The sequence below is a fragment of the Marmota marmota genome, unplaced genomic scaffold (assembly GCF_001458135.2).
Source record: "Marmota marmota marmota unplaced genomic scaffold, marMar, whole genome shotgun sequence".
NCBI classification, from domain to species: Eukaryota; Metazoa; Chordata; class Mammalia; order Rodentia; family Sciuridae; genus Marmota; species Marmota marmota.
Window position 1 is genome coordinate 19,613,352 of NW_026000221.1, and position 19,254 is coordinate 19,632,605.

The window sequence follows — 19,254 nt, forward strand, 5'->3', positions numbered from 1 at the left end:
CTAGATATGACAGTCTGTTAGGTTATGTTCCATTAGAGAACTGAAGTATCTGGATACATTACAGTCAGAATAGGTTTAAAAGTCCTTTCTCTGTGAAACACAAACAGGATTCAGAATAATCTCTTCAGAGCTGCGAATGCACAGACTCACCTGAAGGTCCCCAGTGTTAGCAAATAAACTGGAGTTTGTGACCATAAATGACTAAGAGATTAAAGTAGCAAAAGAAAGTTTAGCAACTATATCTTATCTATCTGATTGTCAGGAAATTCCCTTCAAGTTGAACATCATTATGACCATTTTAGAGACGGGAACTGAAGCTCAAAATGCATCAGTCACTAGATAGAATCATGTGATATAGCAGATTGTCTTTTGCGAAGAGAGCCACAAGGAAACTTCCTATCCCACCTCCTCCTCTATGATGTGACCTTAAAGTGACATTTACGCCCCCCCCCTCATAATTTGTGAATGCCCTAATAGATTCCAGAAGAAGTGTTGCTAATTGACTTCCAAGGATAGGTCACAGAAGACCATGCAGTTTTTGCCTTGTTCTCTTGGGTTGCTCACTCTGGGGGAAGCCAAGTGCCATGTAAGAAAGAAGTCCAGCTACCATGAGAAGTCATGCAGGCGCTCTGGTAAAGAGCCCTTACTGAGCTTCCAGCCAACAGCCAACACCGACTGCTAGCCATGTGAGTGGACATCCAGTCTGGTTGATTCTTCACATGGCTCCAGCCCTAAGGATCATCTAACTGCAACTATGTGAGAGACCCCCAGATGAGGACTTTCCAGTCTGGCCCTCTAAAATTTAAGAATCTCTGACCCACAAAAATTATAAGCAACATAAACTGGTTGCATCAGTCCCCTAAGAGTTGAGGCAATGATAACTGAGACACAGCTAGCAAATCATCAAGCTAGAATTTGGACCTAGGTGTCTAACTCAAGTGAGTCAGTCAGCTTTCCATTGCTAAAACATATACCTGAGATGACTTATAAAGACGAAAGGTTTAATTTGGCTCACGGTTTGGAAGTAGGTTTCAGTTCATACTCAGTAAGTCCTGTTGTTTGGGGCCTGTGGCAAAGAGAACAGCATGTTGGGGAGTGTGTGGCAAAGCAAACCCACTCACCTCATAGCCAGAGAGCAAAAGAGAAGAAAAGGAAGGTGCTCAGGCCCCACTATCCCCTTTGAGGACCAGCCCAGTGACCTAGAGGCCTCCCACTAGAACCTCCTCTTAAAGATTCTACCACTTTACAATAGTACCATGGGCTGGGAACCAATCTTCTAACACACTGACCTTCAGGGACCACTTATCCAACTACAGAACCAGGAATGTCACTTTTTCCACTGTTCATCATGTTAAATTTCAGTAGAAAGTACAGTGAGCTTTTGAATCTTCTTTCCCATAGTTGTTAAATAGGTAGATCCAATCAAGGCTAAGGTGGAGCCAAGGTAGAAATATGAAGCAGGATGTTGTATCAGTCCGTTTTCTGTTGCTATAACAAAATACCTGAAGTGTTTTGTAAAGTAAAATAGTTTGGCTATCAAACAAGATACACTGAATATCCATAGATTCTGACAGTTGGAGGGTCTGAACAGGCCCCAAACCTCCTTTCTTACTTTCTGACATTACCACATTGGGAATAAAGCTTCCAGCACACAAACTTTTAGGGAACACACTGAAACTATGTCCAAACCATAGCCAATGCTGAGGCGTTACACTCAGTAAACCTTTAAGCTAAACCGAAAGCATAAGGGTTCTTTGAGACACTGGGATCTAGCTCAGTTCTTAAGACTTAATAGTGAATTCAGAGACAAAAATGTACCAGAATGAAGGTCTTCACCTTATCCTGACTCCCCTGAAATAGTCTCTGCTGTATAGTCAAGAAATCAAATAAGGCACATCGTTGAAAATGGACAGCTGTGTAGATTTTTAGCTTCAACACAACCCACAGAAAGAATGGGACAGTTAATGGATACAGAAATTTAGTGGAAATGAACATCTTTCTTAAGGATGAAGCAGAGGCATTGAATTTGTTCTTGTCAATCATCATCAAACAAGATACACTGAATATCCATAGTGAACATAAAATTCTGAAATAGAGGGTAGGGGTGGCACGGAGCTTCTACTTGCAGAGAGCTTCGGCAAGTTCCCTAGAGGTAAGACAAGCATACGTGAAATAGGTGAAATGATGGCACAACTGACTTACTTTTTTGTGCTTAATCACATGTATTTCTACAAAAGCTCTGGGGCATCAGGGAAACAAGGAGAGAGAGATCCAGATACAAGAGACGTAATCTAACATTTAAAGACACAAAGCAGACATTATCTTTAATAGCAAAAGCTGTCGAATTCATTTTTCTCATTTACAAATACAAGGACGACGTGGGAGATGTGAAGTAACTTTATCGAAGTCACACAACAGAGTCAAGTCTGGTTTTGGAGCCAGACAATTTAGAATCGTGCTTTCTCTTCACTGTGGAGTGAAGATGGGGATGAACAAAGCACAAATGACCCTGAAGACTATGCTTAGGATACTTTTCAAAATGCAAAATTAATAAGAACGAATGGCATCTCCTCCATCACCTGCACCGCCCCCCAAAAAAAATCCACCAGTAACATATGTACTCCATCTTGCCTCTATGTCCCCTGCACCACTCAATCTTCTCAGTCCTTTAGTTCTCCTGCTGGAGAACTGGATTAACACTGGAATTCCTACCTACTTACCCTACTTAAGTCATGATATCATCTTTACACATGACACTTTGGGGACCTCTAACTTACCTCTAAGTCACCTATGTGCAACCAAATCACATACTGTTATTTTTAAATCTTGCAAGCATCTGTATTAGTACCTTGATGAGAGCAAAGCCTGAGAATTTTCATGCTTTTAAATCATGTTTCCCTCCCTTCCACTTGCTCCTCTGAGAAACCTAGGCAATCATATAAAAAGAGATCAGAGAGAAAACTGCATCTGGACCTGAACTTGTCAGGAATGTTTTCCTTGGTTAAGCAGGGCTTGAGCCTGACAAGGAAATGGGCAGAATGACTTGGATCATCAGGAAAAGTAGGAAAAATGATTTTTTGTGAAGGGGTTGAAGGTACAACATTTTCAAAATTTAGTGATCTTTCCGTGAAATAATTTTACCTATAATTTAAAATAAAAGTTATACTTACCAGGTATCCACTCTGCCCCAAGCATTTTGCTGTGTACTTTATTTCTGATGCACTTTGATAATAAATAGGGTTTGTATAGGAATGCTAGCTAGAAGATGGAGACCCCATGGTAGGCTAAATGGCAGGGCAGGCTAACTGCAATGTATCTGAGAGACTTTTTCCCATCACAAGACAGATGACATAATCCCAATAGAGATGAGCCTTGAAAAGACAATTTTATACTAAAGACTCTCCCAGATGCAAACTGATGTCTGAAGCAGCCCCCCACCTCTCACACAGTGCTTGGAGCTTCCTGGAGAGATTTCTTTCCTTTTAAAAATAACATTATTGGATGTTTATTTTAACTGTCTTTCAGGGGCATTGAAGAAAAAGCCTAGCTGTTTATAGCTTTTAATTTTTTAAAAAAAACTTAAATACTCCCCAGATGCATTGATGATAAGGTTTGAATTTTTTTTCTTTCTTTCAACTCTTTATTCTAGCTTACCCTTTGGTATCAATTGATGATGGCCCACATCAACTAGCAAAACATTTATCCTGATTTCCCCCATTTGCCTTTTCAGCAAATCTCACGGCTCTCGACTGAATGCTTGAATCCCTCAAAATTTCATATCTTGAAATCCCAGCCCCAAACGGGATGGATGTGGCCTTTGCTAAAGTGGTTAAGGCAGAAGGGTAGAATGCTTATGAATGGGATTAATTCTCTTATAAAAGAGAACCTGAGGAGCTCCCTTGCCCTTCTATTATGCAAAAATGCAGAGAGAAGACAGCAGTCTATGAACCAGAAAGTGGGCCTCACCAGGCACCAAATCCCCTGACATCTTGACCTTACTTAGACTTCATTGCCCCTGGAACTATGGGAAATAAATTGCTGTTGTTTTCAAGCCACCCAGCCTATCGAATTATTGTTACAGCAGCTTGAGTAGACTAAGACACTTGCTATCTGATAGCCACTTATGGAGAATGTTAGCATAAGAGTGTGGCTCTGGAGCAAAACCACCTGAGTTAAATTCTCAGTTCCAGTACACGTCACAACAGGACCACGGCACATTGCTTAGCCTTTGTGGTTCAGTTTCCCCATCTGTAAAATGAGGATAATAATAGTATTTCCCTCATCTGGTCTCTTAAAGGATTAAGTAGGCTAACATTTATAAAGTGCTTTAGAGATTCCTTGTAAGTCCTTTGCAGGTGTTAACTGTTGTAAGTACTGAGATGGAAGATCCAAGAGGGCAGGAATTTTTTCCTGTATTGCTCACTGCTGTGGATGTAGTGCTTAGCACAGTGTCTAGCTCAAAGAGGAAAACTGCAATGCACAAAGGCATGAATACTCGGAATAGGAAGAACATTAGCCCTCACCTAGACTAGAGGTTCTCAGTCAGCCTGGGCCAGCAGCAGCAGCAGCAGCAGCTCGGACTTTGGTTTGCAAAATGCAATTTCTAAGGCCTCACTCCAGAATGAAACCAGAAAATCTCAGAGTGGAGTCTAGCTATTTGTTTTTTTTAAAATCCCTCCAGAAGATCTCCTCAGTAACTAAATAGTGCCTACCACATAACAGGAACCCCATACATAATCATTCAATAATATATAATCTCATTTGCTTTTTTATTCTTAATAACAGGGTAGACTCTGCCGAAATTGTTATTCCAGAACACTATAAATAAAAATTTAACTAAAGACAAAACACTAAACTCTACTGCTGACCAAATAATTCCAATGCAATGAATCATACCTCTGAAGTACATTTATTGGCCCACTAAACACTTAGAATTGGGAATTTCAAGGTGAGTTGTGGTAAATTTGTGGCTATAGCTAATATTCATTAAGCATATACTATATACCAGGAACTTGACATGCATGATTTTATTTTTTTTGCCAGCATAACTTGACAGCATCTGTGAATTTTATCCTCTTGTTACACATGAGAACCTTGAAATTCAGAAAAGACAAGAAATTCACCTAACATCACATAGCTGACAAGAGGTACAGCAAGGTATAGTACCAAGGACTTTAGACCCTAGAGATCACACTTTAACCCCTCCACCAGGTATAGGGTACTTATTTAATAACAACACATTGGAAGGCTAAAATATCTAAGACTCTGAGTACTCTGCAAATGAAGATGTTCTTAAGGAATGGTTTCAAGGAAAAAATTGGCCTTACAAAAGGAAAATAAAAGGATAAGGTGGTCATCTTGGTTACAAATGTAAAGGAACATCTGTACCACACAGTCATGGTTGTTGACATATTTTTACAAGGTACTATAATCGGGTCCTAATTGCCACTGAAGGTCAATAACTCCCAAAGGTCAAGTAAATAGTAAATTACTATTATAGTAATTTTAAAAACTAATAGCATCTGTACAATTTTTATTAACACAGAACACAGCAAAATATTTGTATTATCTCTAAAATACCTATGACAATTTTGTTTTAATCTACACATTGAATTACATAAGATATATATGACTGAGAAATCCAAATCAATCAGTAAAGTCCACTGCCTCTCGAATGTGCCCTGATGAATGTACAGTATAAGAACCATCTAGATAATAATTATTCATCACCAAACACACTCCATGCACTGTGAAAAGTTATTGACTTAGATCAGCAAGCTGTGACCCAAGGGCCAAATCTGGTACCTGCTTTTGTACAGCCCACAAGGTAGGGATTTTTTTTTTTTTTAACATTTTAAATGGGTAGAGGATCAAAAGGAGAATGATATTTTGTGACACATGAACATGATATGAAATTCAAAATTTCAGTTCCATAAATAAAGATATTGGAACACAATCACATTCGTTCATTTATGTATTGTCTAGACTGCTGTCAAGCACAACATTATTGAGGAATTGCTATAGAGTCATGTGATTCCCAAAGCTGAAAAAAAAATTTTATCTCGCACTTTATAGAAAAGCCATGCAGACCCTGATATAGATTACCTCTAACCCTTCTAATAACATTATAAGTAACATTCTTTACACAAAGGCTCTGAACCTCAAGTAGGTAATTACCTTGTTACAGTAGTTCAGAAAAGATGGCCACAAATTCTGTGGCATTCCTCCCAGTGAGAGATTAGGTCTATGTCTCCTTCTGCAAATCTATGGGGTTAGAGGGATATATTAGTCAGTTTTCCTTCACCATAACAAAATGCCTGAAATAATTAACTTACAAAGAAAAAAATTTTTGCTTTAGCTCATTATTGTTGAGGTTCCAGTTTATAATTGATTAGCCCCATTGCTTTGGGCCTGTGGCAAAGCCACACATCATGGAAGAAGCACATGACAAAGAAAATCCAGTTATATCACAAACCAGGGAACAAAAGAGTGAGGATAGAGTAGAAACTGTACAATCCCCATCAAAGGTTTACTCCCAATGACCTCAAGACCTCCACACAGGCCCCACCTCCTCAGGTTCCATCACCTTCCAAGCATGCAACCATGGGATCCAAGCATTTAACACATGAGCCTTAGGGAAGTGTTCAAGACCCAAACTAGAGGAAGGTGGAAAATTATGACTGCTTCAATGGAGGGAGTATGGCAAAAGTGGTTCTGGTTTTTGTTTTCTGGCACCCCTCTTCCAAGGATGCTTCCTCTTCTGGGAAAGTCCAAATAAGAACACCTCTCCTGGGTGCTCCAGTCCACCATTCCAATTGGCTCCAGCTTTTGAGATGTCCCAGTCTAAGCCCAGACATGTGAATGACTAGATGATCCCAGCCACTCAAGTCTCCCAGCCCCAGAGATCATGGATCAGAGAGAACCCATCCGTCCCCCTGCATCCGTCACAAATGTGATAAAATGATGCTCCTTCCCATGGCTAAGTCTGGATGGTTTGTTAAGCAGCAACAGAAAACAAAAGCCCCAGACATTTCCAAAAGAAAGAAGAGCACCTGACTTAAAAGAAAGCTTACATGACATATAAAAAATAAATAAAAATAAATGTGAGGAGAAATGAAGAAGGGCTAGTAAAACCAGACCCCAGGAAAACCATACTTTGAAGCATAAACTATAAGGCCATAGACAATTTCAAATGTTGGGAACTCTAATTTTGATTTGAATTGAGAAAAGCTAGAGGACTTGTGTAGGGCCACAGAGTTCACAATCAGTATGGTAGAATTTCCACCAAGGTAGGATGAACCCACTGCTAGGTCTTTCCCTATCTGTGGTAGCCCCCTGTGTCATGATATTTTGAGCCTAAGGCACTGGCTTCCCAACTTTGACCACAAAGGAGTACTGAAGACGTATCATCTGAACTAGTCCCAAAGGGGAACTTCTCATTTATCTGCACTTCCTGGCACCTCCTCAAATCCTGGATTGGGTAAACATTTTTCAATTACCTGTTCTTTCAGTAATTCTCTTAAGAATCCATCCTGATTCTCATAGTGCAATAAATTTACACAAACATTTTCTAAAACATTTTCTATGACAATGATTCACATAAGGTTTACTGGACAGGACACGTCAAAAACCTCACCATCCCTTGGAAGTGAAGACCAAGTACAGATACAAAAAATATTAAAAGGAGTACTGAATGCTGAAGCCCTTGAATTTCTAAGAGGAATGCCAGACAGCACAAATACAACAGGTAGCTCACTTGCAGCTCACAATGTCCTTTCTGTTATTAATCAATTGATTTTTTAAAAGTTCTTTTTCTTTGCTCCAATTTCATCATTTAATTTATAACTGTGGAAGGTTTCTTGCATCATTCGCATTTTGTAAAATCATCTTTAATTTTTTTTGCAACACTATAGAAGAAATTTAAGAACTTAATGCATATAAATTTCGAGTCTATTTAGGGTGTCTAGAGGCATTCAATGGAATTCAGTAAGTCACAAAGATGTACCAGAGCAAACATTAGAAAATTATTAAATATCTGAAAAAGCTAAGTCTGCAGCAGTCATCGTAGAGATAAATTGGAGAAAAAAAAAAACCATAGGACTCCTTATTTAACATGAATGTGGAGGACAGTTGATCTTGTTTGGGAACACTGCATTGAGGGGCACTCTGCTACAGGTGCATCTGAATCACATTTAATCCCAGATTCAATGACCAAAATAAATTTTTGTTATTGTTGTTACTTTCATGTATAAGCTCTCAGAAAGAGAAGGAGAATTAAGAAGAAGAGGAGGAGGAGGAGGAGGAGGAGGAGGAGAAGGAGAGAAAGAAAGCAGTTAATCACAGGTCAAGTGAGTTAGCATAAAGGTGGACCTCAGCAAACCCCAAAGCTTACCATCCCCTTTCCTTTTTCTCCATGAGGTATAGTGAAGGGATGCCACTCAGCCACAATGATGCTGGATGGCACTCTGTAAAGAGCACTCTGTCTCCTCTTGACTCCTAACCCTGTATATGTTGTAGCCTTTCCTGTGATACATTGTTGTAGTTCACTAAACCTTTGTCTGTCTCACTAAATACCACCTCCTGGTGGGAAAGGCCCAGGATTTCACTGATTCAGCTATCACATTCTCAGATACCTCAGCTGTACTCTGGGCCCTTTCACCCTAAGAAACACATGAAACACAATTGAGTGAAACAAACTTGCTTATTACAACTTCAGCAAACTCTAGAAAACAATCACTATTGACCCAAGAAGGCCTGAGATATGGTGTAAATTTGGGATAGTGTTCTGGCAATGGAAAGCCAGTCATGAAATTCCTCAACCTATGGCAATGGTAAAATCAGCTGGATGGGTCAGGGCAAGTTCTGCTATGGCAGCAGAGGTGAGAAAAGGTTCAAGTCTCAAGGACATTGTATAAGCATCCTCACAATACATTCCCTTTAGAATTTAGGGCAAGGCAACATAATAAACTCTTTGATTTTATCAGAAAGTTGAGCTATGCATCCATAAACTCCCTTTGCACCTTGTCTTCCAAGAATCTCAAGCTACAACTAGTCTTATCCTTGGCTGCAATAAATTAGTTGAAGTTGAATTTCTGCTCTTATTATCTTTATTTCTCCATTGTGCATATTTTGATATTTATCTTCTGATTCCCAACCACCCCATGGAAAACAAATGTATTTGTAGATTGCTTAAGATTAACATCAGCCTCTAGTTTGTTCTTGGATGTGTACAAGAGTCATGAAAGAAATATAAAAATTTCTGAGTATTCCAAGATGAATTTAAATTAATTCCTTTAAATTTAATGTTGTTACTCCTCAGTCTATATTGAAAAGATTTACTCATTTAGTTCCACTAAAATATAAAAATACAACAGAGCTAAACTTAAAAACTCTAAGCGTAAATATCCAGCCACAAAAGGCATGATTTCATTTATGGGAAATGTCCATAATAGTCTTCTCTACGAGACATAAAGCAAATCGGTGGCTTCTGAAGCTTGGGGAAAAGGGGAATAGGGAGTGGATACATAGTGGGTATGGGATTTCTTTGGGGATGATGAAGTATTCTGGAATCTGGTAGTGGTGGTAGCTGCTCAACACTGTGAATGTAATAAAAGTCAATGAATTACTCTAAAATGTTTAAAAGAATGCATTTTTTGTTTTGTAAATTTTGCCTCAATAGAAAAGAAAACACACACAGAAATATTAATGAGATCTTCTGCCTATGGAAATCCTTTTTAAATTCAGTTCCAAAGCCTCAGGATATTCATCTGAAATCAAACACACTCTGGTAGTTGCCAACATTTACTCCAATAGAGAGAGAGAACTGGAAGTAGAGAATACCAAGTATTGCCCCTACAAAGGAAGCCTCTAAAACAGTAATTGCAATCAGGAAAATAAATCATCCTAGACCATTTTTTCCAAATGACTTCTAGTAGCACCACGCTGAGACTTAAGAACAACATGTATGTCTTGATTTTTCATAATGGAAAAATTAAAACACTTTAGGAAAAACAATTTTAGATGGCACAATAAGGTTATCTTAAATTTCTGAAAATTATGAAAGCCAAGAAAATAACCAATATGCATTTACAGTGAACAAACCAAAGGAAGAAATCTGTTACTTAAAATAACTTTTTTTAAAAAATTAGCATTTTTAAAAAACGTTGCTTACTTCAAATTGTTTGGTTCCTCACTGCTACCAAATAAATCAAGTTTATGCCAGATTTTTTTTTTTTGCCTTTTTTTTGGGGGGGAACTGGGGATGGAACCCCGGGATTTACGAGGCAAGCACTTTACCACTGAGCTGCACCCCAGCCTTCATGCGGGTTTTTCTAACCCCACCTACGTTGCTCTGAGTCGCATGTTTCAGTTCCTTAAAGTACTTGGCAAGATAGTCCTGATTCCACATCTCCATGTAAGACAATAGAAATATTGGCATCAACCAACAAACAACAAAGACAAGGTGAAGTTCACAGACAAGAGAGAGAGGAGATAAAGGATAGGCAATGAGAGCTTGTTGGCGGAAGAGGGCCCATTTTAAAGGATTGCTAGTCAACAACTGTTCCTAGCTCAGGAGCCTTGGCTGCCATGCACAGTGATGTCAGGATGGGGGCTGAGATGATAGATTCGAGGTTATATCTGTGGATTTGAATCCAATAGCCTGCGAATAAGGCCAAGTTTCTATCTACTTTCATCTATTTATTCTTATGTAAAATGAGATTAATAGCTGTTATGGTCTGGATATGAGGTCTCTCCAAAAAGCTTACGTGGGAGGACAATGCAAGAATTTTCAAAGGAGAAATGATTGGGTTATGAAAGCCTTAGACTAATCAGTGCATTAATCTACTGATACAGATTAACTGGATGGGAACTGTAGGCAGGTATATCGTGGCTGGAGTAGGCAGTTCACTGGGGGACCCTGTGAGCGGAGCTCTTTTTGCTTTCTAGTGACCTAATGAGCTGCTCTCCTCTGCCACACCCTTCCGCCATGATGGTCTGCCTCAGCTGGGGCCCAAGGCTCTGGAGTCAGTCATCTATGGACTGAGACCTCTGAAGCAATGAGCCAAATAAACTTTTCCTCCTCTACATTGTTCTTGTCAGGTCTTTTGGTCGCAGCAATGAAAAAGCTGACTAAAACAATATTTCAGGAAAACAGAGTGATGAATAAATGAGGTTTTGTTTGCAAATTACTTAGCATGTTGTCAAGTTCATATTAAACTTCAGCATGACTAGGGGAACATAGCCTTCCTATCATCATTACTCTGGACTTCATTTGTCTATGAAAATATTCTACAGATATATTAGATCGTTTGGTTTTTATATTCTATATTTATCCAACTGAGCATTCAATAAGCATCCTAATAAACATTTTGGCAATCCATATATCTTATTGCCCTTATTTTAATTTTTTTGATTTACTTACTTGAAGGGCTTTTACATTGATTCCCTCTACACCTTGTATAGTATCCTTTTTTGACCCCTTTCACAACCTTTCAATATCCTACTCTGCCTTTATGTAAGCTGGTTTGATCTTCTCCTGATTGCCTCACTGCAATTCCGAATCACATTAATGAGCCAAACATAAGTCAACTGAAAAACTGAAGAGGACCGTCCTTCCACTTCCATTTGCCTTTTAGAAAAGACTAATAAGTTGATTCACAATCCATGGCTCGGGGATGAATCTGGAGAGTCTGTTCCCAGCAGGCAGGGCATATGCCTCCTGTGTAACAGCTGTCTCTTTGTGTGATAACTTCAAGCGCAGTATTGTGCTAAAACAGCAAGTAACGTAATAAAAATGGGACAATTCTGTTTCCCCACTGTGAGCTGGGACATGTGAATAGGAAAAAAAAAATAAAGAAAAAATATCTGATTTTTCATCAGTGAAATGGAGAAGCTGCCCAAAAACAGCTGGGGTAGAGGAAAGGTCTGGAAGATATCTTTTCCTTTTTCCTTTGCTAAAGAGAAACCCCAATTATTGTCTGGCTTGCCTTCTGATCTCTTGCCAATAGCATCAGAGTCTCTGAAATGAAAGCAAAGAGATGCTGACAGCTGTGCCCAGCATGGAAACCGCCAAACTGCAACAGACCTTGTAGCCCTTCACGTGGCATCCAGCCAAAGGAAGATACCAGTGATGCACTTAATAAGATCCAAAAACAACTCGCACCTATTGGAGTATTTAAGGGAATCGGAGGGTGGAACCCTTGGAAGAACCACAAACCCCACAGTGAAATGCTTTGCTCCAAAGCATGAGAATCACAAATTTTTCATGAATGTGCTAAGTGAACACATCCGTTATAAGACGACATCATTCTTCTCAGTATCAGATGAAATTCAGGAGAAAAAGAAAATAACTCTGTATGTAGTCACAATGCCATGCTATTATTTCACATGTGTTATTCAAGTGATCTTCATGTTAACCTTCTGAATGAAGGAGAATGCTTGAGTTGGTAGAAACAGATGCAAAACTTGCTTTCACAAAGAGAATATGTTGGCTAGTCTGATGAATGTCAAACTCAACTCACTTTATTTTTTCCTTGGACAGAATTTCTCCTCTTAGATGGTAGAAATTATTAAAAGAGGAAGAAAACCTTCAGCATTCTCTGAGGTCAATTCTCTCCAGTTGACTTTTGTGAACAAACAATCACCACTTGCCCCTGCATCTTCAAGGTGTCCTATCTCCATGCCACTGACCACATATCAAAGATCTCTGTTGTGAGATAAGGGGAAAAACAAAGAGGGAAAAACGATTGTTTATAGACCAAAAAGGAGCCAATCAATGGAATCTAAATAGAAATGAATGCTTTAATGTGCTTTAATTTATTCTCATCATAACCACAGGTTAGGATTTTATTAATCTATATGGACACACTAATTCTGTACTATTGTAGTAGTCACCAGACACATGTGGTTCCTCGGCTTAAATTAAGTAAAGTTTAATAAAGTTAAAAATTGAATTCTTCAGCTGTACTAGCCACATTTCTGGTACTCAATAGTCCTGTGTAGCTAGCGCCCAGCATTGGGCAGCATGAATATGGAACATTTCCACCAAATAAGAGCTTTAGAAAGCTCGAGTTGTCATCCATTAGCACTCACTGCATTGGTGGAGATGTTCTTCCGGGAAGAAACAGAATTTTGAATTGAAAAACAAAAGGAGAAGATGAACTTTCTGAATGGGGAGGTGTTCTATCAAGAGAGTCTTCTTATGAACCAAAAAGAATTTAAAAAATTAGAAAGTCAACAGGGAGGAAATAGATGAGCCTTTAATGGATAATCTCTCTACCCTAGAAAGAAGTAAGTAATAAGATTACAGCTGGAAAGCAAGAAAATGGGATCACTACTGTAGAACCCGGTGACAGAGTCCAAGTTCAATCTCAAACTGGAGAATCAGAGATATATTGCTCAAGGTGAGGGATTTCTACCTGCCTGGAAAATGTAGTCATTGTTGTGAGTAGTTTGTTGTTGTTTCTTAGCAGTTGTTCCTTTCAATTGAATAAAATTTACTCTAATGTGGTTTACTGATCAGGTTGCCTCATTTCCTAGGCCAAACGACAAAGCATGCAAATTTTACTATGAATTAAATGCCAAGTAACGCATTTTCTCTTAATTTTCTTAGATGAGCAATCATACCCAAATGGAACTATTTGAGTAGGCAGAGTGTTCACAGATACAAATAGCCATGACTTTAAAATGGAAATCTTAAAATATTTTGAACCCTAGATTTAGCATCAAGTGTGACAGCAGATGTCACTACATGTACATAATTTGGAATTGTTGTAAATCTGAACTTCTTTGTGATATAAGGCAAAATTTGTTCTTTCTCTAACCTTCCAGATGGATTAGTACATTAACCCTGGTATCAGAAAGTCCTATGATTCTTGATATACAAACTAAAACTCAGGATGAAAGTCAATATTTTCTCTATTTTTGTCACTATAAGGTGACCTATAAAAGAAAGTAGAGGATTTTTTTAACTTTAAAAGTTAAAAACATGTTTTCAATGTCCTTGACAGATAATTTTTAAATGTCAGACTTTAAAACAAATATATTCATTATTTCTACAATAATGTGTGCTCATTGGAGACAATGAGAAAATACAGGAAAACAGTCAAACAAGATATAGATATTCTAACATACTTGCACAATTTAAATACAATGCTTATTGGCATTTTGAAGTATTTCTTTTTTAATTTTTGATTATATAGCTTTTGTAAATGTGATTTTTGTGGGGAGGGGAGTAACAGGGATTGAACTCAGGGACACCAGACCACTGAGCCACGTCCCTATCCCTATTTTGTATTTTATTTATTTATTTTTTTAATTTTTTTATTGTTGGTTGTTCAAAACATTACAAATTTCTTGACATATCATATTCCACACTTTGATTCAAGTGGGTTATGAACTCCCACCTTCACCCCATACACAGATTGCAGAATCACATCAGTTACACATCCATTGATTTACATATTGCCATACTAGTGTCTGTTGTGCTCCGCTGCCTTTCCCATCCTCCTTGTATTTTATTTAGAGATAGGGCCTCACTGAGTTGCTTAGCACCTCACTTTTTGCTAGGTTGGCTTTGAACTTGTGATCCTCCTGCCTCAGCCTCCCCAGCCACTGGGATTACAGGCATGTGCCACTGCATCCAATTTAAATAAATGCGTTTTCATCCTACATTTACAATTTAGGATTATCTTTTCAAAGTTGTCAATATAAAAATTTTGTTGATATTATTTTATGTAGCAATTTTAATCATTCCCTTTACTTTTTAATCTTTTGGATCTTCATGATATATTAGCAATGAATAATTTCAAGGATAAAATTTGTACAAAGTGTTGAGGTTTAGCAAAGATGTGCTCAAATACTGACATTAGATTCCTTGGCTTGCAGATCCACTTTCTGTCTGTGAACTCTTAAAAAACTGCTAACACTCAGCATCTCGGTTTCCACATTGCCAATGCTGAATTCACAGGGTTAAGAATTTAAAAAGATCATTGGATGCGGTGGCACAGGCCTGTAATCCCAGCAGCTCCAGGAGGCTGAGGCAGAAGGATCATGGGTTCAAAGCCAGCTTCAGCAACAGTGAGGCGCTAGGCAACTCAGTGAGACCCTGTCTCTAAATAAAATACAAAATAGGGTTAGGGATGTGACTCAGTGCTTGAGTGCCCCTGAGGTCAATCCCAGGTACCGCCCCCCACCAAAAAAAAAGAATTTAAAAGATTGAAGCTGGCACAAATAGAAGCCTTGTCTCAACATCATCATAGAACTTCCTAAGATAGATTCCCAGAACTGAAATTACTAGATCAAAGCTATACAAATTCTTAGGTCTCCTGAGAAAGTCTGCCCAGTTTGATTTATCAAAGGTTTCTATCAACAGTAAATACCACCAGTCATTTTTTAAAGCATGCCCATTCTCTATGCTGTCAGCAGCTCTGTTTCTAATTGATTTCTAATCTTCACCAAGTAATCATGCAAACTACAGCCCTTCCAGCCAAAACAGCAAATAAACTAAGGTTCTTAAAAAAAAAAAAGTTAAATTTAGCATCTTGCTATAAGACACCTGGAAGGAAATAATCTGTACATCTATGTTTAAATATTTAGCACACCTTTCTCAGAGGCTTTTCTTTGTAATGATATTCTCAGTGGAGAAAACAATGTCCTAACAGCAAATGGAATATTGCTGTTTATAAGTAAAAGTAACCGGTTTTCAGGGGATTTAGAATAGAAAGGATAAACATCAAATGATAAGGATTTCATCTTTCTCTTGTGTTGCAGCTAAATAAAGCTTTACAGTAGATCCCAGTTGAGGGAATCCATTGGCAGGTTTTGACTACCTAGAATTTCTGTCACATTTCCCAAGGTTAAATGCGTTGCCTTGAGGCAGCTGCTCAAAATGATAAAGGGGACACTGTAGGACAGTGGTGCTCTTTGTAATGTTAATAACCCTTGATTCTGATATCTGATGCAACTCTGGGGAAATCTGCCAGTTCCAGACTTTAAAAATGGAACTCAGTTAAGTACACAGTATTGAAAAAAAAAACAAGCTCTTTTTTTTTTAATTTGACAGAAGCAAGAAGATAATTTGAGTTACACATATTTAGACACTTTCATTGTTTATCTTATTGAATTTCAACAGGATAGCATGTTGTGATATAAAATTAATATGATCTTCTTGCTATAAAAGCAGATGGTATTTGATTTCAAAATTCATATATATTTATATACTTATAGGATTTTTTATTATGATATAAGCAAACCCGGGTACTGATCCTTTATCATATTTTATACTTATTTATTCGTTTAAGATTTATGCTCCATCTGGCTCCAAAGGGGCAGGATGAATGCATTGGTAAAATATGACATAAATACATGATAAGTTTAATCAGAAAAGAGCAGAAGGAATGAGCACATTCATAGTCAGACTTAAAGCAGGTACCACTTCGGGTAAAAAAATAAAATGTGCTCTGTATTTTTCTAGTTGCTAATTTAAAAATAAAAATGTAAACAAATACCTTGAGTAATTCTATATATTTCCTAAACCCCTCTTTACTTTTTAATGGGAAGCATTATATAAATCCATCTAAAAAAGAAACAAATGTGATAAAAGAGTCAGGGAATCACAGAAGCCAAGAGAAAGGGAGGAAAAGAAAAGGGAAAAAAATATAATGTAAATTTTCAAAACAGAAAAGAAAATGCCTTTCATGGGGGATGGTGAATACTGCAGTGGGCTCAGGGAAAGTGAAAAATGAATAAAATGTAGTTGTTGTTATCATGGGACAAGGTTTGGCCAAAAGTAATTGCTTAGTAAATGTTGAAAGCAAATGAAAATGAGAAAGTCCATGAATTCCTTTCTTCTAATGACCACAATGACTGACTGGCACTGCCTTTGATTGACAGTGCATTAAGCAAAATAAGATATTCACCCACTGTTTTACAGAAAGCCATTCCTTGCCAGGCATAGTGGTGTATGCCTACATTCCCAGAAGCTCAGGAGGCTGAGACAGGAAGATCATAAGTTCAAATCCATCCTCAACAATTTAGTGAAACCCTGAGCAACTCAGCAAGACCCTGTGTCGAAATCAAACATAAAAAGGACGTGGCTCGGTGGCAAAGCACCCCTGGGTTCAATCTACAGTACCAAAAAAAGTAAGTATTTCTCATTATTCAGTTCACTGTCATATTAACCCTCAGTAAATGCTGAGGGCAAAAGATACACTGTAGTCTGTGTTCTGAGGGTCTAACTTTAAGGACAGACTTAGGAAAAAGCTGGACAATTGATGAAAATATATATATATATATATATATATATATATATATATATAACCATATCACCTCCATAATATTGACTTTCTCAAATGCCAACTCCCTCCTAAATGATAGTTGTTGTTTTTTGTTTATGTTTTTCTCTCCTTGAGATGACACCACTATATGCAGGCCTGAATCATATACTTAACTCACAGAATGCATTTGCCATTCTGCATCTATGTTCAGACATGATTGTCATCTAGTGGTCACCTCGCTACTTGTGTATGGGGTAATATTTCGTTTTAAGTAAACTACAGCCATTTCAGTTGTGTTTTCCATAATCAAATAAAATGACATCAGGAGATTCAAGAATTAATTGCTATTAAAGCAGCAGAGACGAAAATAAGACTTGAAGACCTGTGATCCAGCAAGAGCAAAGTTACAGGCCATATTGTAAAACTAAGTCAGAGTTAATCAGTAAAGTTAATCCAGTTGCATTCATATCCCTCTCCCAGAGGTCACCGGAGAGGGGAAGTGACTTGTAGAAGGTCATACAACAATTAAGGAGGAATTGTAGATTTATAACTGAGTCAGGCATTAGTTCTACCCATAATCCTAACTGTTGGGTTGTGTCTTTCTCCAGGAATAGGATTCTTTGGAGGCTAAAATAAGGAACTCCTAACTACTAAATACTGAGATCTGTAGCGCTAACAGCCTCTCTTCCTGGGATACCCCAGGAAGGGGTATATAACAGGGAATTAGAGTCTGCTTTTGCTGCAGATGTCAATGGGTAACTAACAGCAGGACTAAAAGTTTGCCATCTCTACCTTCACCTTCTATCTGTCTCCTTTGTTACCTCAAACTTGGAGTCAGATTCCTGCTCAGCTCTGCACATGGGCATGTTAGTCACTTAAGAAGTACCTGTCCAAAAACTAGTAAGGTGAGGTTTATTAGCTCTAAGTTTACCTATCTCATCTCCTTTCAAGACTGAAGATACCAAGATAAGAATAACTAAGTATTTTCAAGATTGACAGGGACATTCAACGGCCAGATTTTCAAGGTCCTATTCCAGAGCCCTGGAGTGGGGCCTAGAAGTCTTCATTCATGACCCTACACCTTCCAGGAACAGGGGAGCCTTGCAGGCAGATCATGGCATGATGAGACCGCCCCTCAAACAGAAGCAATCATCTCATGGGAACCAAATTGCACTCCACCAACAAGATCAACACAGATAAACATCCTGTAAAGCAAATGGAAAAAGGAAAGTGCCTTCTTCGGAGTCACCACAAAATATCAGAACTGAGATAATGATTATCCAGACCACAGTTTGACCAAGACTACGAATTATGCAGACCTCTCTCCCTCTGCCCCAATTCTTCTGCTATTTAAACCCATGGGTCATGTCAGTCTCCTCCAAAGACAGGGCCGACAAGCTTGATCTCACTGATTTCCCCCGATATGGCCATGTTGATTCAAGTTCCTTTCCTGCTTTTCACCATGACTTTATGGTTGGGTTTTGGGATCAGTAGCCAGGCCTGATTTGTTGGAACTGCCAGTCAGATCACTGACCTATAGGACTCCAGTAACAGCCTGACTCTTTACTGGAGACTTGGAGACAGAAATGAACAAACTTAAAGCATTCTGTCATGATACCTTAAAGACATGGCCCATAAATTCTTCTGATGTTCCAAGGTTTCCTATAGCCAAGGCTATAGGCTCTTTCCTGAGATGCACATGATTACCTTGTGGCACCTTGTCTTAATTCTACAAATTCTTTTGGGGTTTCATATAGCCAGAGTGGCTTTTGTGTCTTACCAATTAAACAACAACAAAAAAAATGTAATACAAGGCTTAGATTTACTAACTCCAGGTTATCTTTTTTTTTTAATTTTTAAATGAAGTAACTTACATTCTGAAGGCTTAAATGATTTGTCCAAGAACACAAAGTCAATAGGTGATGAAGCAATTCTTTTCATAAGTTGAAAAAGTGAATGATCAGTTTCCTCAGTGATG